The sequence below is a fragment of the Phascolarctos cinereus genome, unplaced genomic scaffold (genome assembly GCF_003287225.1).
Source record: "Phascolarctos cinereus isolate Bilbo 61053 unplaced genomic scaffold, phaCin_HiC Scaffold_1;HRSCAF=81, whole genome shotgun sequence".
NCBI classification, from domain to species: Eukaryota; Metazoa; Chordata; class Mammalia; order Diprotodontia; family Phascolarctidae; genus Phascolarctos; species Phascolarctos cinereus.
The window spans coordinates 88,841,470-88,865,332 of NW_027555514.1; the positions used below are offsets into that span (position 1 = coordinate 88,841,470).

The 23,863-nt window shown below is 38.3% G+C and overlaps 1 long non-coding RNA gene across 1 annotated transcript; it reads right to left on the reverse strand.

The window, feature by feature from the left end:
- Window positions 1–4,968: 4,968 nt before the first annotated feature.
- On the reverse strand, window positions 4,969–17,863 carry LOC110223893 (uncharacterized). Its single transcript, XR_002328822.2, has 3 exons — window positions 17,795–17,863; window positions 12,714–12,793; window positions 4,969–5,041 (listed from the first exon to the last, which is right to left on the reverse strand). It is a non-coding gene; the product is annotated as an uncharacterized LOC110223893 (long non-coding RNA).
- Between the last annotated feature and the right edge of the window lie 6,000 nt (window positions 17,864–23,863).

Below are 23,863 nucleotides of genomic sequence, written 5' to 3' on the forward strand. Positions count from 1 at the left end.
GTTGATTGAAAAAATGAAAGTTAATTTTTCTTTAAAAATTAAGTATATAAAGCACCAAATATAAGGTGAAATTATTATCATCATTACCACCATTGTTATTATCAGAGTCTTTAGAGTCTGGTATCCATATATTTGGGTTTTTTTTTTAAAGATTATAGGATCAGAGACTTAGAGATGAAAGGAACCTTGGACATCATCTAGTCAAATTCTCTCTTTTTACAGATAAGGATATTTTACAGATGAGGATATTGAGACATTAAACGACTTGCTTGAGTTAGCACAGGTAGTAAGTGGCAGATGCAGGATTTAAACTCAGGTCCAGCGTCCTCTTCATTGTACTAAGCAAAAATTTAATAGTTAACATAGTATCAAAATGAACCCCATATCCCCTTCAGGCTTTCCTATCCACATATGAAAAGCCAGGAACATATCTAGACAGATAGGAAAGAGAAAAAAATTGTTCCCAGAGATTGGGGGATTTTTTTGTTTGTTTGTTTGTTTTGGGTTTTGTTTTTTGGGGGGTTTTTTGTTGTTGTTTTTAGGCAATTGGGGTTAAGTGACTTGCCCAGAGTCACACAGCTAATAAGTGTCAAGTGTCTGGTCTGAGACAAGATTTGAACTCAGGTCCTCCTGACTTCAGGGCTGGTGCTCTATCCACTGCGCCACCTACCTGCCCCCCAGAGATTTGTTTTGTAGATATATCTTTCCCCTCTCTACTAAATTTCAGAGGAAAATGTAAGGGGTCTTCAGAATTGAGGAACTGAGAGACATTGGAATCCTACAGCTTTTAGCAGCTTAAACATTACATGGACTCAATTTCCTCATCTGTTGGCTAGACCATACTTGTTCCTTGTATCTTTTTTTAACATACATTGTCCTTAGTGGAGGAACAAATTGAGTCCTGAAAACTTAAAATGTTGATGAGTTTACCAGCTCCATTTTTCCTCCATGTAAAAAAGAAAAGAGAAACTGGGAAAGCATTAGAACACTGGTAACCAGATGGGCAGAAGGGATGGGGGCAGACAGGAGAGAAGAAACCATTAGAGAAAAAGCCAGGCTCATTAAATATGAACAACACCAACTTCAAATTTTTACCCAAAGCTGGCCTCCTCCAAAAAATTAAATCAATCACAATCATGGTGATTTACCAAGCATTAAAACATCCAGCAGACAATTAATCTATATCAGTTGGGAGAGGGGAATAAAGAGGGAGACATAAAGAAATATTCCATTTGTCCCAGTTAATAATAAGATGGAAGGAAGTAAAGGAAAAGCACAGTGAAACCTAAAGAAGGAATAAACAGAAGTGTAAAGGATAGCTGGGGGCTATTAAAGGCAGTGGAGCATTAACTTCAAACTGAAGGGGATTGATGGCCCTTCTTGGGGTAGGTCACAGTGTGCATTAAGAAGAGGTTGCACAAGCAAAGAGGAACATAGAAGAAGAGGATAACTGAGAGGCTCTCCTGAGACTAGTTCAGCATGAAAGGAAATCAAGAACAGGGATGAATACAAAGAAAAAAACCAACCTATTCAAAAAGGTACAAAAACCAGCTTTTGTTAAAGCTGTCCAGGAGAAGATGAAAAAGGAAATTAACTGGGACCAAAAGCAGCCTATTCAAGAGGAATGTTATCTTAATAACCAAAACCTAAACTATAATATCTTTGAGGTCAGGAACGATGTCACATCTCTTTGTCTCCCTCCTCCTGTCTATTTCCAACTTTGGGACCTAGCCCAGGGTCTTAGACATTCAAAAAACTTTGTGAAATTAACTCAAATCAGCAACCATTTACTGAGTTCCCATTATGCACAATAGACTCTAACAGGTGCTGATGATACGAAGCCAAAACATGAAATCTTCCCTGTCCTTAAGGACCTCACATCTTCTACTAGGAGGGGAGGGGGATAGAAGTTTATGCACAAGGAAATATGAAATAATATGAGGATATAGAGAACACTAATACCTAGGGGAAAATAGGGCTCTTTACAGAGGAAATTAGATTGATTTAATGAATTGGGTCTACCAACTCATCTACAGCTTCTTCAAGATCCATGTTTTATTTCATGTCTATGTATCCAAAAAAAAAGTTTTTATGAACAAAGAAAAGCAATTTTTCCTTCCTACCCTCCACAATAACAGAAGGCATGCTGAGACTCTAAAGGGGTTTAAATCAGTTTGGTACTACCTACTATTTTTATCGGTGATTCAGATAAATATATAGATGGCATTGTGGCATTGTTATCAAATCTGCAGATGGCACAAAACTGGGGAAAAACACAATCAGGATCAAGAAACATGATTCAGAGAAACATGAGAAGATGTATATGAACTGATGCAAAATGAAAAACAGGGGCAGAAGAACAATAGTAACAGGAAGAAAAACAACTTTGAAATATCTCAGAATTCTAATCAAAGCAACAAACAGTGACCTCAGAAGCCTAATAACAAAGTATAGCTCGCACCTCTTGACAGAGAGCAAATGGACTCAGGACACAGATATAGGTAATGTGGTGACTGTTGTCGCTGTACTATACATATTTGTTTCAAGATTGTGTATCTATTCAGGAAAGGCAGAAAAAGGAACAGAAATTATCTGCTTGGCCCTGGAAGTCAAAACTAGGAGTAAAGGTTAGAAATTTAAGTGTTAAGCTTAGACTGATTAAAGAAAAACTTTTATCAATCAGAGTTATCCAAAAGTAGAACTGGTTGACTTGAGAGATAGTGGGTTTCCCTTCACTGGAGTTCTTGAAGCAAAGGCTAGATGACTAATTTACCGCAGAATACAATAAATGGGATTCTTGTTCAAATACGAGTTGGACTAAAAGGCCTATACAGTACCTTCCTACACTGAGATTCTGTCTTTCTGTGTTTCTGAATAGAAATATATTCCAACAAATTAATTCTGCATAGCGAAGTTTAAGGTGACCCAATTAGCTACTTCCTAATATAAGCTGATAAAGAGAAGGACAATGAATATAAAAACAAAGCTGGCAAATTATTGTGAATGGAATCTGACTGGCCTGATAATGAATTTCCTGTTCTAAACTGTAACTGCGCATTGAGCTGGCTCTAAGGGACTTTAAAGTGTTCATTTTCCGGGACTTAAATGCTTGAAATGATTATAAATGTATGAAAGCATAGTCTTCCTCTTTCTTCATTTCCTCCTCTAATTTCCACAGAATGGATCCAAGCCAGAAGCCTCTATATGGAGAGGTTTAAGGAATATCAGATGCCCTCTCCCTAAACTAAAAGTATCTACTGCATTGACCTCCTGTAGTATTAGAAATATCCTCCATTCACATTACTCCTTAAAGGCCACCTTCCCAAGCTTTGTATGTTGACTCAATTGAGATATTTCCTGCTAACTCATGGCTGAGAGACTTTTTTCTAATCAACCCATTACCCACCATCTCATTGTGCAAAGCCATGAAGGAATGAGATACAAAAGCACAAAGTTTTGATGGGACAAGGGTTCAGAGTTCAGGAGGATTCCAGAGCCTGAGCCCTGTCTTTATGGTAGGATGTCAGAGTGGGAGGCCTGAGCAGCCAGGTACCAGGGTGAGGATACTAGATACTTTAGGAGACAGGATGAGAATGAACTCAAAGAGATAGTTGAAACACTGTGTAAAGAATAATGGCTTCAAGGGGCATCTAGATGGCACAGTGGATAGTGCTTCAGCCTTGGAGTCAGGAGGGCCTGAGTACAAATCCGGCCTCAGACACTTGACACTACTTACTAGCTGTGTGACCCTGGGCAAGTCACTTACCCCCAATTGCCTCACCAAAGGGGGAAAAAAAAGAATAATGGCTTTAGACTCAAAAATTCTAGGCTTAAGTCATTAATCTGTCATTCACTGTGTAAGCCAGGACCCCTGACCTCTCTCAATTTCATTATTTTTTAAAATAGGGACAGTAGTACCCTCAATGAGGTACATCATGGTGTGGTGGATAAAGAGATAACCTTGCAGCCAAGAAGATCTGAGTTTTCTTGCCTCAGACACCACCTACAGATTATGATATCCTAGGCAAGGAACTTTGCTGCTTAGTACCCCCAAGTAAGTCTCTAAGAACATAAGGTGAAGAGTAATGGAGTTTCTTTATAGGAGTACCCTATACAAATGATGCCAGAGGTCTGATTTTAAAAAATACCTTCACAAGATTTCTGTGAGGATTAAAGGAAATTATGCATACATGGCACTCACTTAAAGTATGGGTATTTGGATTTCACTTGTTCGTGCTATTACATTAGCAAATTACCTGAGATTCATGCTTGCTGTCAGGTGAATTACCTCAGAGTAAAATACCTAGACTAGTCAATAGATGGTACTGTACCAGAACGCTCTTCCTACATAGGGCTAGTCTACCTTTTCATAGCCACTAGAAAATGCTTAAAGCCTCAGAAAGTCTCACCGCCTAAGGCTGCTTTCCTTGTGCCCAAATTGTCATATTGACATGAAATAGGCTTCTCTTTGTTCAAGTCCTAATTTAGAAGCTGAAATATTAACATTTAAAAGTAGGGACTTCTAAAAGCATCTCTACTGCCTCCCCAGTATTCAGTACCTCACTTCACTTCCCACTGTAACCAAAGGTTTAGACATATCACATAAAGGTTAACTGCAGATTTAATGTACATAAAAGAAAAAGAAAATAGATATAACTCTTTTAATCCTGTTGCAACAGACATAACTATCTCTTTTATCCATTCCTTCTCTCTCTTCCCTCCAAGATCTTCCATGCAGATAGGGAAAACCTTCAAGTTCCCACATCAGGGGCTCAAAAACAGAAAGGAAAAGAGATTTTGGTCTCTATCCTAGGAACAACAAAATAACAACAACAAAAAAAAGTAAAGCTTCTTCCTGGCACCCTGGAACTGTAACCAGGATTCATAACAGTCTGTAGAGCTCCATGCACTCAAGTTTAAGTGATTGTATGTCTCATACTGTTTCCAGTTGCTCCAGCATCCTCCTACCTGTTAGATAATCTTCACTCATGGCTGCTTCTACCACTGCAACTTGTCTCTTGACTCCAAGAAGTTCCTAATACTAAACAGAGAAGAAAAGACCATTGTCTATTTCATTCTGCCCTTTGACAAAGGAATCAGCATGGTCACAAGGGGAAATCTCATTTCTGGTAACAAGATCTAGAAACCTACTCCCTGTAGAACTCTCTGTGCCTCCTTCCTGAGCCCAAGGTGAATTTACAGAGGTAAGGATTTGAGGCAAAATTCTTCTAGGGTACATACATAAAGGGCTTTATAACCTATAAAGGGTTTTATATATGTGAGGGACACAAAAAGGAAGAAAGGGGTACCAAAGATAAAGATACCCACTTCAAAAAACTGTCAAAAGGACAAGTTGTTCACGAGTACTATGCTATCTCATGAATCAAATTCCAGTAGCTATAGATATGAGCAGTCAGTCCAAAACCCTGATAACCCCTAAGCATGTTTGTAGCTGATGAACATGGAGAATGACAATTTCCGTTTCTAGAGCATGTTAAGTTTATGATGACCTCATCCATAACCACCCTCAAAAAAGGCTGGTAAAAGTATAATTATACCATTTGCAGATTCATTGAGATGAGACAACTCATGAGACAACTATGGCCTCAAAGATAGAAAGCAGCAGGGCTAGGACTACAACTTTGGTTTCTAAATTTCAAGTTTACTCTTCTTTCAATTATACCATGGTTAAGAATAACCATTCCAAGGATCATTCTAGATTGTCATTGTGTAATCACAAATAATGATGCAAGTGAATGAGGGAGTATTCTTTCCCCCTCTTTCCCTCCTTTTTCACCTGATAGCAAGCATTTATAGAGCTCTTTGAGGTTTGCAAAGCACTTTACAGATAGTATCTCCTTTGATCCTTCCAATAGCTCTGGGAAATAGGTACCATTATTGTCCCCATATTCCAGGTGAGCAAAGGTTATAACTTGCCTAGGATGATGTAAATTCATCTTGTAACCTTAGGCAAATCATTCAACAAAAATCCTCAGTTACCCCATCTTTAAAATAGACAATAGTACTTGAAACTCAGAGCATTTTTGCAAGAATGGCACTTTACAAATCTCAGAGGGCTTATATATAAAATTGAATATAAATGTTAACTATGGGTGAGATTTTGAGTTATTTGGGGGGGTTCACCCTCCTCTAAAAACCAATAGGAATAAAGATTTGTGAGCCAGATCTTGAACTTTAGACAACTGCAGCTATTCAATAACTGGACTGAACTGTCAGAGCATTTGAACTGATCTTTACATCATACACCAAGTGAGGCAGCCAGGACAAAGTAGCTGCTGGGTTGAGGGTGACCAAATAAAATAAATTAGGAAAACTATGAGGATCTCAAAGTAGACTCACTGAATACAAATAATGACCCTGAATACAGACAGGCATCTTGGCCCTACTGAAGTCTACAATCTCTTTTCCCTCTCATTTCAGCCCCACTTCCCCCTACCTCATCTTTTCTTCACAACCTCCTTTCTCTGGTTATGTGAGCTAACTAACTGGCAGCTGCTTAAACACCTGTGCTTTTCGTGGCAGTAATTTGCTAACTTGGCTCTCACTACCAAGTGGCCCTTCTCCTCAGACATTTCCGATGCAGATATCAGCAGCCAGAGGAAAAAGCGCACTTCTCTGGTAACTGGTGTATCCTAACTTGATTTCATCAGCTAAATCAAGTCAACAAGTACTGAGGACAACTATGCAATCAGCCCTATGCAAAATGTTGAGGGGTACAAGAGAAATCAATGGCATGATTCTTGCTATCTAGTGACTATTGCTTAGATGGGAGAGATAACAGACACATAATTATTAAAGGTGATGTTTCATCATAGTATAGTGGACAGAACACTACTGTAGGAAACAAAAGATCTGAGTTCAAGTTCTGACTCTGCCTCTTAATAGTTATATAACCTCTCTGAGCCTCAGATTTCTCAACCAGAAAATAAGAATAATCTTACCTATCCTTCTTAATTTACAAGGTTGTTAAGAGGATCAAATGAAATTATGCATATGGAAACATTTCATTAGGGAAATCGCTGTATAAATTACTGTTACTAAAAAATGTAAGCTCCTTGAACATAGGGAAAGTGTTTGCTATTTCTTTGTATCCCCAGCACTTAGTACAGTGCCTGGCATATAATAAGCTCTATATAAATATGTACTGATGAATATAAAACAAAGGAATATAAATTGGTATATTTCCACATAATCTTAAATTTTTCTTTTATCAACTCATACTGATTCTGAGTGTCTGTTAATGCATCTTTCCTAAGGCAAGGGGAGGGGTGCCTTATCCTTCAAACTGGCTTAACCTTAATTTTTTCCCCACCTGGTTATCACTCAGCAACCAGCAACTCTGTCTCAAATACAAACTGTCTATTCACCTTGCCTTTGCCATTCTAGCTTATCACAGGAAAGGTCCTAGCTTGTCACTTTCAACTTCCTTGCTCTTAGCATTTCTCCTACTTTTTCTGCTTGTGGTTAACTATGTATGTTTTGCCAATGAAAGTACAAAAAGTCTGCTTGACTATATTCATCCAGTCAAGAAGACATATGTAGCGGCCCCTTTGAATTCTCTTCACTCCCACATTGACTAGCAATAAAACTTTTTTACCTAGAGCTAGCAATAATTTAATTTGTATAAATTATTTGTTTCCTTCTCTGAGAGCCTGTTTTCCACTATCAACAGCTTGAGAAGGTAGCTTAGGGTAACCAGGGAGATTTTGTTTTAGAAACTAGGAGTCCAGGACAAAATAAAAAAAAAACTTAAATATTTTAACAGACATTTAAATTGGTTTTATTACACTATTCATCCTTCAATACTTATCTCAGCACTGTTAACTCCTATCAACACTGATGTCTCCTTTTTTTAGGCAGGTCAGAGTATTTGCTGTCACCATCATGCCTTTTTTCCTTGATTACTCTCAGATTATCACTTTGCTTATGGTTTCTGGGCTTTCTTCCATTTTATCTAATTACTTGAAGTATGGAAGCATTTTCTCCCTAATAAGATTGTAAACTTTCTGTACTATGCCCAGCATATCTCTAGCCAGACCTAACACAGTAGTCTGTTAGAATTGTAAAATTTCAGAGCTAGAAGGGAATTTATCAGGCAACTAAGCCAAGCAGGGAGAAGAGAAGGGGAGTCAGCACTCTGATATACCCAACAAGTGGTCATCCAGCTTTTATTTAAAGATCTCCAAGGAAAGGGAATGCACTACATCCCAGAGCAGCTCATTCCACTTTCAGATGGCTCTTATCATGTGGAAGTTTTTCCTGAAATCAAGTTGAAATTGACCAACCTCCTTTCAACATCTACCCCTTGCTCCTATTTCTTCCTCCTGGTGCTAAACAAAGTAAGAAGCATGAGAGCCTTCAAAATACATGAAGAGACCTATCCTTTCTCCCCAGAATCTTCTAATCTCTGGCCTAAACGTCCCCAGTTCCTTCAATTAATCTGTATATGTCATGGACTCAACACTCTTTGCCAGTGTCATTGCCCTGTACTGTGTGTTCACCAGCTTACTGGTGTCATTCCTCAAAACTCAATCCATGGTGGCAAAGAACTGGAAATTGAGGGGATTCCCATCAATTGCAGAATGGCTGAATAAGTTGTGGTATATGATTGTGATGAAATACTAATGTGCTGTAAGAAAATAGGAGCAGGTTGATTTTAGAAAAATATGGAAAGATTTGCACGAAATGTAAATCAAGCAGAACCAAGGGAACATTGTATACAGTAACAGCATAATTGTTCAAAGAATAACTGAATGACTAAGCAATTTTGAGTAATGTGATCATTCAAATCAACTACAAAGGACTCATGAAAGAGAATGCTAACCACCTCCAGAGAAAGAACCGATATATGAAAGTATGTATTGTATGATTCCACATTATGTATCTATACCAAATGTTGGTCTTCTCTAATGCAGGTTAGGAGAAATCTTGGAACTCAAAAAGTAACCAAAAAATAAAATTGTGGTACATGTAAAAACAAACAAAAAATTCCATACATTATGCTAGATGTTTTATGACTGGGGCAGGATATGGCAGCACTATCGCCTCATTGCTGGAAGCAATGCCTCTTTCAATGTTGCCAAAATTCATAGTAGCTTTTTTGGCTCCAATATCATCCTGGTGATTCATGTGAACTCACAGTTCACCCTAACTGCCAGATTTTTTCAGATGAAATGCTCTCTCTTACTTCTGCTTCTTCTACTTGTGAAGTCATTTTTAATACGTCTCTTTTCAAGTTCATCTCTTTTAGATTAAACCTAATTCTCAAAAAAAGGTCTTTTTGAATCCTATCTTCCAGCATGTTATACATTCTTCACAATTTCCATTATTATCAAATTTGGTACTCATTCCATTTATGCCATTATCTAACTCATTAGTAATAAACATTAAATAGTACAGGACCAAGCAAGCTTCCTGGGGCACTCCACTGGAAACTTTCTAGGCTGACACTGAACCGGGTGTCTAATTCAAGTCATTCAACCACGTCTAACTCTGATTGTATTGTCATTTTATTCTATACCTCTGCATCATTTTTCCCCCACAAGAATAGCGTGATACTTTATTAAACACAGTGCTAAAATTTAGTGGAACTATATCTCCAGCACTTCCCTGATTTATCCAATTAGTAATCTATGTTTTAAAAAAATAAAACAGAGTAAAGGAAATAAGGTTGAAAAGATAGGCTAGAATTAGATTGAAGAGGTCCTTAAATAGCAGTTTGAAGAGTTTGTATATTATCCTAGAGACAACAGAGTAGCAATGAAAGTTTCTGAGACAGAAATGACATGACCAGACCTGTCCTTTAGTCATCTGTATGGAGGATCTATACTCCAAGGGAGGGACCAGAATCAGGAGACCAATTACTAAGATATAATCATCATCTAGATGAAAAGTGATGAAGATATGAAATAAGGTAGTGGCCATGCGATAAAAGAAGATAGGACAGATGTGATAGTTATCAGGGAGGTAGAATTGACAACACTGGACAACTGATTGGATACAAAAGTTAGGAAAGAGGGAGAAGTCTATATTACTCCAATGCTATGAATCAAAATTACTGGGAGGATGGTGGAGGAGGGATATGTTTTAGTGGAGAAGATAATCAGTTCCATTTTGGATGTGCTTATTTCCAGATACCTACAGACGGTCCAAGTGTGGATGTTCAACAGGCAGTTGATGCTACAGGACTGGAATTCAAGAGAAATATTAGAATAACATAGCAATTTGAGATTTTTGTGCATGGCAAATGAATTAGACAATATCTGAGGGTGCTTCCAATGCTGATGTTCTTTGTTTCTGATCCTAATGCAAAGATTTCAGGCACTAGACCATAAAGAGTTCTTTAAAAGCAACATTTCTGCACTGTTCTGTCTCATATCTATTTCAGCTTCTTCCAAAATATCTTTCTTCAACAAACAAGAAAAATTAGTATTATAACTGGCATAAATACTAGGTTTTTTTAAATTTTCTTTTTTTCAGACACCTGACAGGCCAGTACAATTCAGGGAAGATTACTTCCCTAGCTTAGACAAGATTTGTCTCAGCAAAGTTTTTGTTTGTAATTCAAACAGTAACAGAATAAGAAAAAAAAAACCTTTAGAAATGCTTTGACATCTGTCCTCAACAAGACTGCACAGTGAATCCATGGGTAGATGATTTTTGAGAACTGGATACAATGTCCCAGTCTTGGAATTCATATGATAAAGTGTAGCATTAAGAAGATCAACTCATTTAATGAGCATCCAGAGGGACAGCCATGCTTCTGAGCATACCAAATTTGCTAACATTAAGTGCGATTCATTCTTACACTTCCTACCTCCACATACCCCCTTCACAGTAAAGGATTACAGTTGATTTATAATTCAAAAATTAGGGAAGCTGTAACATTAGCCTTTTGATGCTTATTATTGATACTAGTACATGATGGCATACTTCCAAGATGTCCCTATCAAGTGAATTTGACTCCTAGCATCACACACTGAATACCTTGTCCTAGGATCAAAGTGCTTCATGAGGACACATTACTAGGCAGGCCCTCCAAAACTGTAAAAACAGTGCAGGTTTATTTTCAATGCCCCCCCTTCTCCACTGGTCTTTGCCATCTCAAACTTTCCATTTGCCATCCAACTCTACTTCCCAGTGTCCCATATACTCCTACTGCATATGTCTCTCTTGTGAAAGACATTCTATTTGGAGTATAAAGGATCAATGGGTTACCATTTTCAGAGTTATTTGCATTTTATAAGACCACATTAAGAGGGCAATGCTTAAACCCAAGCAAATTAATTACTAATTGTGAAATTTGAGACATCAATGGGAGAGAAATGAGGAGGCAAGGACTTTCCAGGGGCTTCTTTTATCACACCAGGTGGTACGACTGATTAGTCCTCCTACTGGTAAGGCCAGACCCCTTTCTCCCAATAAACCAACTGCATATTTCCTGAGTGCCTACTAGGCACTGTCACTAGTTTCACAACATTTCCTCTTATGGGAAACAGCTTCCCACGCATATTTTATTTTGCCATCTGTCTCCTTCCTAATGAGGAGCCCTCTTCATCAATGGAAAGCAAATGTTTACTGAAAATGTCAAGACTACTTCCGAGAATAGCCATAGAGCTGCAGTGGAGCAATGGCTCCAAGCACTAACAGAAGCAACTCAACCTCAGACTCACTTTTTTCCATCTCTTTCCAAATATACATGTTATCTTAGCTCCCCTTGACAAGTGTGGTTATTCAAATAAAAAAGACAATTAGAAAAGAGAAAAAATAACATGCAAGAAGAAAGAAGAGACTATAAATTGTATATATCTGTAAACTTTCTCTCTTACCATGACTATATAAATATGACTGTGTCAACCTTAACATAGCAGTACTCATATTTCTTGTCCTTCTCATTCTTTTGGACCTACTTTATCATATAAATAACACGGATATGTTGACCTTCTATACTCCATATGCATTATTGTTACCTTCAATTGAACCAATCATATATATTGTTTTTTTGGTTCTGCTTTCTTAACTCTAAAGCAATTCCTACAAATCCTCCATATGTATTTCTGAATTTTTCTAATTCCTCAGTGCCCAATAATAATACACTATTACATTCATATACCATCATTTGCTCAGTCATTTCCCATTTCGTGGACATCTATATTATTTCCAGAATTTTTTTTTACAAATAATGCTGTTTTAAATATTTTTTGCACAGATAGGTCTTTTTTCCCCATTAATAACCTTCTTAAGGTATAGTCCTATCAGGGGGACCACAGGGTTAAAGGGTATACAAGATTTTGTAATGCTTATTATATAATTTCATATTGATGTCAGGAAAGATTGGCCCAATTAACAACTTCACAAGCAGAATATAGAAGACCTATCTTACCACAACCACACCAGCATTGAATTTTGTCTTTTTTTTTTTGACTATTTAATGGGAGTTAGGTAGAATCTTAAACCTGTTTGAATTTTTATTTCTGTTAGCTATTTTGAATATGTTTTAATGTGTTTATTGATTTTCTTTATGATGTAAAAGTCACTTAAGTGTATTGTGTCTCTGGTTATCCATGCAACAAAAAAAAAGTATAAGACTTTTGTGACTAAGATAATTACCTAAGAAATTCAAGTCAGTTATTCTCCTACCCTGCCCCATTGTCATTTTCCCAAATCTGGGTATTTCATAATTTCATACTTACAAACTCAAAATGTGGCTCCTTTTCTCTTAATTTTTCATGGATACAAACATGATCTAGTAGACTTGATCTCCAATATACACCTGCCAGGGGATAAGAGTATTTAACATATGATCAATCCACCAGTCAGTAAATAACCATTTGTTTATTAAACACTTACCAAGTGCTGAGCACCAAACTAAGTGCTGGAAATACAAGGAAAACAGTGGAAGAGTTCCTGCCTTCAGGGAGTTTACATTGTAATGGGGGGGGGGGACAGACAGAGACAGAGCCAGAGACAGAGACAGAGAGACAGAGAGAGAAAAAGACAGAGGGGGGAGAGGGGGAGGAGAAAGACAGAAAGAGAGACAGAGAGAGAAGAGAGAGAGAAGAGAGAAGAGGAGAGAGAGGAAGAGAGAGGAGAGAGAGAGAGAGAGAGAGAGAAGAGAGAGAGAAGAAGAGAAGAGAGAGAAGGGGGAGAGAGACAGAGACAGAGAAGGGAAGAGACAGAGAGACAGAGAGAGAAGAAGGGAGGAGAGAGAGAGAGACAGGACAGAGACAGACACAGAGAGAGAAGGGGGAAAGAAAGGGAGAGAGGGAGAGGGAGAGAGAGAGGAGGGAGAGAAACAGAGAGAGAGAGAGAGAGAGAGAGAGAGAGAGAGAGAGAGAGAGACAGAGGAGAGAGAGAGAGAGAGAGAGAGAGAGAGAGAGAGGAGGGAGAGAAAGAGAGAGAGAGAGAAGGGGGGAGAGAGACAGAGACAGAGAAGGGGAAGAGACAGAGAGACAGAGAGAGAAGAAGGGAGGGAGAGAGAGAGAGACAGGACAGAGACAGACACAGAGAGAGAAGGGGGAAAGAAAGGGAGAGAGGGAGAGGGAGAGGGAGAGGGAGAGGGAGAGAGAGAGGAGGGAGAGAAAGAGAGAGAGAGAGAGAGAGAGAGAGAGACAGAGAGACAGAGAGACAGAGAGACAGAGAGAGAGAGAGAGAGAGAGAGAGAGAGAGACAGAGAGAGACAGAGAGAGAGAGACAGAGAGAGAGAGAGAGAGAGAGAGAGAGAGAGAGAGAGAGAGAGAGATAAGATGTATGTATATACATTTGTATACAAAGTAAATACAACTTAGTTTTTGGAGGAAGTACCCTAATAGCTGGGGAAAGCAAGAAAGATTTCATGTAGAAAATGGTCCTTAAGCTGAATCATGAAGACAACCAGGTAATCCAAAAAGTGGAAACAAGGAGGGAGTGCTTTCTGAGCATAGAAAACAGTCACTTCAAAAGCACAGAAGTAGGAAAAGGAGCATATGCACTGGACAGCTAGTAAGCCAACTCCCCAGTAATAAAAGTATGTTTTTCTCTGTTTTTCTAACCACGTATACAGATCATTTTCAGGATTAAGATGAGAAAAAAAAAGGAACTTGAATGGCCTATGACCTTTTGCTCCAAACCTTGAATATGGTGTTACTAGGTATCTTTCACTTTGGCATTTAAGAGAAAAAGGAGAGATGGGAAATGAGGAATATAGAAATAGGGAGAGAAAAATGCAGAGCTGGGGGCAAAAGGATGGAGGATGATAGGATGAGTAGAGGGAAAAAATAAAGGGAAGAATGAGAGATAGAACAAAGGAGAAGAGGAAGAGAAGACATCAATGAAAGAAAAAGATGGAAGGGACAAAAAGGCAGTAAGGAAATATATGATGGGAAATGGAACAGAAAGAGAGAGATTACAGAGAGAGAGAGAGATCAGTCTCTCTTACTGTTCAGAGTGGAAAAGGAATAGCATGAATAACTAAAGTACTGTGGTTTTTTTTCCAAGAAAGGAACCTCAAGCATATCTCAAGGGATGAAATGTATCATAAGAGGAAAAGTACCAGACTAGGATTCAAACACCCTGAGTTCAAATTATGGCTATGATTCAAAGATCAGAGATTCAAATGCTATGATTCTGCATTCAAAGCCAATAGTTAGTAATCTCCATGACACTTTGTAAATCACATCATCTCTCATCCTCAGTTCCATAATCTGTAAAATGAGGTAGTTAACTAAATGACCTTTTCTAGCTCTAGCATCCAAGATTCTATGATAGTGGAAGTTCAAGATGTGATCCTAGACAATCATTTCATCTCTTTGATCTCCAATTTGTTAAGGCATGAAACAACTTCCCAGTCCATCTCACAGGATTGCCATGAAGATCAAAAGAGAATGTGTGAGAACATATTTTGAGAACTGTAAGCCATTATAAAAATTCATGGTGCTATTAAACATTGAACCCATTCCCTATGAAATAATCTATTTTTATCCACAGTCTTTTTAATATAAAAGATACTGCAGACAAGATACAAACTCCAACTATGCCTCCTCATAAGTCTTATCAAACAATATTCCACACATATACTTAGGTTTGGGGGTAAAAATTTTGTTTTCTTCCTCAATTGTTTAAAAAAATATATGCAATGGGAGGCAACTAGGTGGTGCAGTGGATAGAGCACTGGCCCTGGAGTCAGGAAGACCTGAATTCAAAATCCAGCCTCACTAGCTGTGTGACTAGCAAGTCACTTAACCCCATTGCCTAGCCCTGCCACAAAAAAAAATTTTATATATATATATATATATGTGTGTGTGTGTGTGTGTGTGTGTGTGTGTGTGTGTATGCAGTATGGGAGCCATCTACAAGTTAGCAATTCAAAGGCAACTTTCCAGGAATTTCATTGTTTCAAAGATTTAGAGGTAGAAAGGATCTTAAAAGGAATTTCATCTAACACTCTCATTTTAAGAATCAGGAAACTCATTTTAAGAATCATGAAAGAGTTGAAGTGACTTGCCCAAGGTCATGCAGATATTAAATGACAAAACTGGGGTTTGAATCAGATCTCTGATAGCATCACACTTTTCTGACCTATCATACTTTTCACTGTGCCAAACTGCATGCTTCACATGGGAACCAGCCTCATTTGTTTTGAGCTTCAAAGAGGAGGATCTCTCCTCATCACAGTAATGTCCCAACAATCTTAGGCCAAATCCAATATGTGATAGAAAAAAAAATCACTTGTGACATTTTATCATCGTTACAGAATAGTGACTCCATCGGCAATCATACAAAGGAGCTGTAGAAAATGGACTTCCATTCAGATGAGAAGTTATTAGCCACAGAAGAAGAGGAGCTGGGACAAGGAAAAGAAGATAGATGGCCAGGAGAGAGGTCTTTTTTATTTCAAATGATTTCCCTTAGTCACTGGTAAGGTCAGACACTGGAAATAACAATGCTCACACTTATGAGCCTAGACGGGGAAAATGTCAAATCAAGTTTTAGGAGTAGGTCACTCGGTAGCATCCAGCTCTGCTAAGGCCCCAAATTGACAATAGACTGTCAAAGACAATACTGAATGTGCCTACTATTGATATTCTTTTTGTAATGTTATTGAAGTGGAAGATAAGTATTGAAAGAAAAAGAGGTCCACATCAATTCAGTTTGTAGGTTGGATATTTTAGGAACATTTAGATTATCTTCCTAGAAATTATGATCATATGTGGAGAGAAACACAGAGCTTATACAAGATATGCACACACACGAAAGGGTATTATAGTAAAAATGATCTCTCCTTGTCAAGAATTTAGAAATTTGACTTTTTATTTTATTATTTAGAACTTTTTTCTTTTTTATTTTATTTCTTTTTATTTTAGAACTTAGATCAATTTCTTCTAATTTATTATTCCAAGGCTTCAGAAAATACCATAAAAACTGTTCTGTTGTTTACTCTTACTTTATAGGCTTAAATTTGTACAGTAAGAATTTTGAAGTCTATTTATTTCCTTTTGGATGTTTTGCCTGCCATTGGGGTAAGTGGCAACCATGTAGTATCTTGGTAATGATCCTGTGATTTAAACAGATAAGGGATCCTTAAGCATAATTAGTTAAATTTTAAAAAAAATAGTACCCCTTTTCACTCAATCTTTATTTGTCTACTAAGTAGAAACCTGTATTAAAATAGTTAATTACAAGAATTAAAATATGCCATATTGAAAAATACAATTGTAGAAAAAGACATAAAGAAATACAAATACTTAGATACAGTCAGGAACCCTTCTAGCTAATCCTGAACTGTTAACAAACATTATTTAATTGAACCTTAGTTAGGGGGCCAATTTGTTTTCTGATCTTAACCGAACCCACACAAGCTGCAAGACAACCATTTTATTCCCCTCTGATCTGTTTGCTAATCTCATCTTACCAGAAGCTATTCCAAAAATCATCTCTCCTCAAGCCATCCAAGGCAACCTGTGCTTCCATGTGCTCAGCTAAGGATCTCACCTCACTGAAAAAAAAAAAAAATTACACCATTCTGTAAGAGCTCCCTTCCCCCCTCCCTTTCCTCATTATTCCCCACTATTTCTCTTCTATCTCCAATTTATCCCTTCCTACTGGTCCCTTCTGTGTCACCTACAAACACATCTCCATTCCCCACCCCCATTCTTAAGATATCCTTATTTGATCTTGTTATCTCTGCTAGCTATTACCCAATATCTCTTCTCCCTTTGGGGGATAAACTTGAAAGAGCCACCTGTTCTTGCTACTTCCATTTCCTATCTCTCATTCTCTTCTAAACCCTCTGCAGTCTGACTCTTGACCTCAACATTCAACTGAAATTACCATGTACAAAGTTATCAAAGATCTCTTAATTGCCAAACCCAACTTTTTCCCAAACCTAATGCTTCTTAACCTCTGCAGCCTCTAGCACTATTAATGACCTCCTCTTAGATGCTCTTTCTAGGTTTTTGCGATGCTGTTCTCTCTTAGTTCTCTTCCTACCTATTACTTCTCAGTCTTGTTTGCTGCCTCTTCCTAAATCACATCACCTAATTACCTTAATCCCCCAAGATTTAATCCTCATACTTCTTGTCTTGTTGTTCTATACTGTCTTATTTGGTAAACTGATCATGGCTTCTGTTGTCATCTTTACACAGATGATTCCCCAATCTACACAACAAACTTTAGACGTTCTTGAACTACAGTTACAAATGTCTGACTAGAAAATAATTAGAATTGACAATTTGAATAAATTAAGTCCATTTAACAAGCATTAATTAAGGACCTACTAGGTTCAAAGAATACTAACACCAAACAAAAAGTCTCTGCCCTCAAAGAGTTTCCGTTCTCCTGGGGGAATGTAAAGAAATCTGGAAAGTCTTCTGAAATAATGCAGAATAAAAAAAGGAAACTTCTAGAATGGAGAACACACTCATTATGACCACATAAAAAGAAGGGCAAATAAAAATGAATAGACAAAGAATCCTCATGAAGACCTAGAGCAAGGGTTCTTTACCTGGGGTCTGTGAACACTATACATACATATATGTATGAATATACATATACATACATATATGTATATATGTGTACATACATACATATATATATATATATATATTCCATACAATTGGTTTCCTTTGTAATCCTATGTATTTTATTTTATGCATTTAAGGATATTATTCAGAGAAGGGGCCCATAGGCTTCACCAAACTGCCAAAGGGGTCAACGACATTAAAAAAGTTAAGAGCCTTCTCCCCCATTTTACATACGAGGACACTGAGGCCAGAAGGGAAGTGACTCACCCAAGGTTATATAGCTAATTGATAATAGAGCCTGGAACAAGACCCAGATCCAACAATCTTTTTCAAGCAACCACAACACGTTTTTTAGTTTGATGTTCTATTTCATACAGAGATCTAAATTGGAAAATCTAAATTTATCAAGGAAAGGATAGATGAGGATTTGCCTTGTCTATATTCTGTTCCAATTAGGGCCACTATTATCATCACTAAGTTCAATTCTCCTACCTTGGAGTAATTCAACACTCACTTCCTCAAGTCTGTCCCCATTCCAGTCCATCTTCCACTCAGTTGCCAAAACGATCTTCCTAAAGAACAGGTATGACCTCTGGCCATGTCAAACACATCCCCTAAAATAAACTCCAGTGGTTTCCTAAGATAATTTCATAGAGCGAAAAGTACTATGACAACTAAGAGGTATAATCAAAACTTCATTTATAAGAGTTCTTAACCTTTAGCAAGCTATTTATGCTTAAAATTCCACTAGGATTTTTGGGACACCCTCTTTATCTCTATCTCTATCTCTCCATCATCTGTCGATTACCATCCTCATCTATATATCTATAGCACCTAGTAAATTGGAGGTAATCTAAGAGGAAAAGCACCAGATCAAGGAGTGGTGGGGACTAGAAAGGTTTCTTATAGAAGATGAGATTTGAGCTGAACCTTGAAGGGAGCCAAAGAAGTCAGGATACAGAGGAGATTAAGAGGGAGAGCCTCTATGCTAGTGAAAAGGTGTAATGTTGGGAGATGGAGTGTCCCTTGCAAAGAACAGCTAGTGTTGCTGAATGGTAGAGTATGTAGAGGGGCATCAAGTGTAAGGAGACCAGAAATATAAAAAGGGGTCAGATTGTGAATGGGGCCAAACCTGTGCTTTAGAAAAATCACTGTGGTAGCTGAGTGGAGGATGGCCAGGAATGGGGACAGACAAGGAACGGAAAACAATTAGCAGATTATTCTAATAGTTTAGCTATCTCATGAGGTTTATGCATTGTTTTACCCAAAACATAGGAACTTCCCTAATGGCAAAGACTCTATTAAGCATTAATAGTGGAAAACTGCACTAAGACTTTTGGGACACTTTTTTGATTATATTATTACACAGTTGTTTTTATGTTGTTTTCCCTCTTTAAAATGTGAGCTTCTTAAGTGGAGGGACTATGGCTTTTCTCTTCTTTGTAACCCAGTACTTAGTACATACAGTGCCTGACACCTAGGACACATTTAATAAATGCTTGTTGATGTTAATTTTGTTCACAATCCCTTTTATCAGAATACTAAGCCTTCCATTCCAAAGTGAGAGAGATAAGCTTCACCTGCAAATACTCTGAGAGAAGGAACACAGGAGCTTAAATGTGCAGTATTTTATAAATAAAAGCATTCCGTAAGAAAAAGTTTCTGGGGGCAGCTAAGTGGTGCAGTGGATAGAGCATTGGCCCTGGAATCAGGAGGACCTGAGTTCAAATCTGGCTTCAGACACATAATACTTCCTAGCTGTGTGACTCTGGGCAAGTCAGATAACCTCAATTACCTCACTGAGAGAGAGAGAGAGAGAGAGAGAGAGAGAGAGAGAGAGAGAGAGAGAGAGAGAGAGAGAGAGGGAGGGAGGGAGGGAGGGAGGGAGGGAGGGAGGGAGGGAGGGAGGAAGTGAGTTTCTGGGAGTTTTAGTGAACTCCAGGTCTAATATGAGTCAGGAATATGGTGTGACTTTTCTCAACTCACACAATTATCCAACCTAGCTATGCTGCATTAAGTGAAGTGGAGAGATGTGACCAACCTCACACTCCCAGGCTTACCAAGCTGCTGAGCATTCCAGCATCTGAATGACTCAGATATGCACTTGGCTGCCTCCACACTGAATGCCCACTTGTTCTGTCCCTGCATTGACTGGCCTTACCAGCTTTATTACCCTTTGTTTCTCCACTGACGTGTCTCCACAGAGGTTGCTTTCAATTACTAACCAAAGTCTGCCATACTCCTTCTAACCTTGTTTGCTGTTTAGTTGAACTAGCAAGTTTTGCTTTCCATCTTTGTCCTTTGTTTTAAAACTTCTGATCTCTTCCATGAAACCCTTGCTTTCCCTGCCGGTTCTGCTCCTGCTCTGAGATGTTCAGATAGGACACAATGAGTGAATGGCAAAGCCAGGATGAGATTCCCATTCTTCTAAATCCCAGTCAAGTAGTCTTTCAAAGGCAGCAAACTTCAGTCACATTCTGATTTGCAACAACCAGGAGACAGAGGAACCATGTATACATGCCCATTTCCTAGTCTTGGATTCTGATATGGCTTGATTATATTTAGAAAAACAGAGTGGTGTTGTGGAAGAGAAATGGGATTTGAATCAATCAACAAGCATTTACTATGTGTTGGGAATTGTTCTAGGCACTTGAAAAACAAAATAGTCCCTACCTTCAAGGAGCTTACAATCTAGCAGAGGAGGCAACAGTCACATATGTAGGTATATCTAAAACAGACACAAGGCAACCTGGGGGTAAGAGTCAGGGAAACACTAGCAACTGAAGGGACCAGGAACAACACCCTCACACAGAAAATGGTGCTTCAGTTAAGTTGAAGGAAACCAGGAATTTCGAAAGGCTGTGGTGAGGAAGAAATGAATTCTAGTCACAGGGTCTATCCGTGCAAATACTTGGAAATGGGAAATACATGAAGAACAGCAGAATATTCAGTTTGGCTAGGCCACAAAATGAGTAAAGAGAAATAATGTATAAAAAAAAAAGTAGGAAAGGTAGGTTGGGGTCAAGGGGTGAAGGGCTTTACATTCTAAATAGGAGTTGTATTTTACCTTAGAAACGATAGGGAGCCGCACCAGTTTTGGGGTAGGGAGGTGACATAATCAGACTTTGGTGGCTGTATGGTCCTATGACCTTCACGTAAATCCTACCTTCAACATTTACTAGTTGGGTGATGTTTGATGGGTCACTTAAACTTTCTAGGCCTCAATTCCGCCATCCGTATAAGGGAGGTAATAATGCTTCTTCAGTATGGTGGGGAAAGTGCTTTATAAACCTTAAAGCACTAAATCAATGTGAGGTATTATGATAATTCTTTATCAGACAGTTAACCTGAGAGGAAGTTTTTTCTTCTATAAAATTGGTGTTAAAGCAATAGCACCTGGCTCACAGGACTGTTGTAAGGATCAAAATATATGTAAAATGTTTGACAAACTTCAAAGTGATATCTAAATATGAGCTATTCGTTTGGTATTATTATTACTACTGAATCCAAAGTGGTAGGGTGCATTGAAGAGTTCTATATCCACAATGCATCTGCCAGTGCCTGCTCTAATACTGGTTATGTGGGCCTACTCTAGACCAAGGAAATAGCACTGCTAACCAAACCCAGAGGCCTTCCCAAAGACCAGGCATCATTTATCATCATCTGGGACACAAAACCACATCTGTACCACAGTCGAAGAAACCCCAAATGACCCAGCAGCTTAATAAATCACCTACCCATCACAGCCAGCACTCACTTCTCTAAGCTTTTAAAGAGTTTGATTCCAGGAAATGTCACTTACGTGCACAGAGCACCAACAGTGGGAAAATGGTAGATGATCAATCAAATCACACCAGGCGAGAGCTGGGCATGAGCTAAAGGGCACACTGGTTTTTAAGCTAAAGTATCAGCACTCAGGACACTGAGAAGTTTCTGATTGGGTTAATCCAAGCCCTGAGTCCTGAAATCAGTCCTAATTAGTCTCAGCTATGGTGATGATTCAGCCACTATAGCTTGTCACAAATGCTGCCTGAGCGTTCTAACTGGGGAAGAGCTCTAAGAATGTGGGCTCTGGACTCAGAAGAAATACCTACGCTATTTAGTACCTAGTGACACCAGGCAAGTCACTTCACTTCCAGGGGGCCTCAGTTTCCTCATCTATAAAACAAGTGTTAGACTGGATGCTCTCTGAGGTCCCTTTCAGTTCTAGAGCTATCTACTCCAAGTGTTTTAGCCCTCATTGGAATCTTGTGCAAACATGCCTGGCCAAATTTCTTTTTAAGGGTGAGTTTGATTTCTGCTTGACAAGAAAAATGGGCTTCAAAAAACAGGCTCAAGACGCCATTATTAGGGATAATATGAGGAGAGAGAAGGAATAGGTATAATCACTGTTCTCCTAATTCACACTAAGATATCAGTAGCTCTCTGGAAATAAGATTCACAAAATTTTAGAGTTGGAGGGAACATAGAGATAATAATAATAGATGTTGTTATTATAACTGACATTTATATAATGCTTTAAAGCTTTCCAAGTTCTACATACATTATCTTAAATATATCTACAAGGCAACTAGGTAGTGCAACAAATGCAGCCCGGGCCCTGGAGTCAAGAGGAGCTGAGTTCAAATCTGATCTCAGACACTTGATACTTACTAGCTGTGTGACCCTGGTCAAGTCATTTAACCCCACTGCCTACCCCCCCCAAAAAAAATTAAATGTATCTACATACATTATAACTACATACATTATAAATGTATCTACATACATTATCTCATTTAAGCCTTACAACAACCCTGTAAGCTAAGTGTTACAGGTATTATCATCCCCATTTTACAGATGAAGAAACCAAAGCATGGAGAAATTAAGGGACTTATCAAGGGTCACACAGCTCATCAGTATCTGAGGAAGAATTTTAACCAGGTCTTCCTGATTCCAAGCACAATGTTCTATCCACTACTACACCATACTTCCTCTCTCAATCTAATTCACCTCCAACTCATTTTACAAATAAGGACACTAAGGGGGCATGATCACAAAGTCAAAAAATGTTACCAAAGTATTACCATTCTGACAAATAAGAATAATTTTATGTGTTTCTCCATTCACGTACTTTTATTTCTCAATCATGGTTACCGCAAAAGGAATGGGAAAATTTCATGGTGAACACTGTGTCCTCATTTCTCATCTGTCTGTACTACCTTGGGACTTTTCTGAGGGACTTCTCCACCATGTCCCCAGAGAGCTCCTTATTGGGATAACCTCATCATCCTGTGAGACCTCATTAATCTTGCTACTATACCTTGTCTATACTACACTACACTACCTTCTGTCTCTCTGACTGGAAACTCCAAAATTCCACTTAGGGAGAGACTTCCACCCAGACATCTCATTTCTCACCTGGCTGCATTACCTTGGGACTTTTCTGACTGACGTCTCTATATCACCACCAACCTTTTTAAATCTTTCTTTGGTGTTTTGTCTTTCTCCATTGGATTCTAAGCTCCTAGAAGGCACAGACTGTTTTTAGGATTGTGGCATGTCCTTTTCTCCATCCTCTTCCAAAGATGACTGGCAATGACTATGCCATCTCATCTTTCAGTTTTTGCAATATTCTAGGTTGTAGTTCATCTTGGCCTGGTGACTTCAATTAGTTGAATGCCATTCAGTTCTCTCTTACCACCTCTTTATTTATCTTCAGTTTTAACTCCCTGTTAACCATTTTTGTGTTATCCTGCCCTGTCTAAAGGTCACTATCCTTAAAAGAGAAAACAAACTAAATAAGAGTTGGGTAGTTTTGTTTTCTCTCCACTATTTATTAATATCATTCAATTTACCCTAAACCA